General features: G+C 48.6%; 1 non-coding gene across 1 annotated transcript; it reads right to left on the reverse strand.

The window, feature by feature from the left end:
- Positions 1 to 312: 312 nt before the first annotated feature.
- Positions 313 to 431, reverse strand: LOC123179576 (5S ribosomal RNA). The gene has a single exon (XR_006490469.1). It is a non-coding gene; the product is annotated as a 5S ribosomal RNA (ribosomal RNA).
- Positions 432 to 691: the final 260 nt, after the last annotated feature.

A 691-nucleotide genomic window follows, 5' to 3' on the forward strand; every position in this document is an offset into this window, starting at 1 on the left:
ATTGTCATTCTTACTACCATTACAACCGTTGCCTAATAAAGGATAATGCCCTATATATACTACTTACTCCCCCCCCCTCAAACACGGAGACGAGTTTACCACGGTTTCCACCCCGCGCTCTATACCGCAGCAACACGTATTATTTTACCCCTTTCAGAACGCGCTCCTCGCGCCACAAAGCCGCCTCTAGACGCGTGACCAATGAGCAGCGAGCTAAAACATATCGCAAATGTCAAAAATAATATAACGGGGTTAATATATATCGCGCACATGCGATATGTTTGTCAGGAGGCGCAAAAAATAATTAAAAAGGGAATGCAACACGAGGATTTTCCAGGAGGTCACCCATCCTAGTACTACTCTCGCCCAAGCACGCTTAACTTCGGAGTTCTGATGGGATCCGGTGCTTTAGTGCTGGTATGATCGCATCCGACATGTTACCCCCGCCTTCGTCCCTTATGCTTGCCACTCCCAGGTCCACTGCCAAGATGATTGTCATTCTTACTACCATTACAACCGTTGCCTAATAATGGATAATGCCCTATATATACTACTTACCCCCCCCCCCCCTCAAACACGGAGACGAGTTTACCACGGTTTCCACCCCTCCCTCTATACCGCAGCAACACGTATTTTTTTACCCCATTCAGAACGCGCTCCTCGCGCCACAAAGCCGCCTCTAGACGCGTGA

Source organism: Triticum aestivum, unplaced genomic scaffold, assembly GCF_018294505.1.
Source record: "Triticum aestivum cultivar Chinese Spring unplaced genomic scaffold, IWGSC CS RefSeq v2.1 scaffold66448, whole genome shotgun sequence".
Classification (NCBI taxonomy): Eukaryota; Viridiplantae; Streptophyta; class Magnoliopsida; order Poales; family Poaceae; genus Triticum; species Triticum aestivum.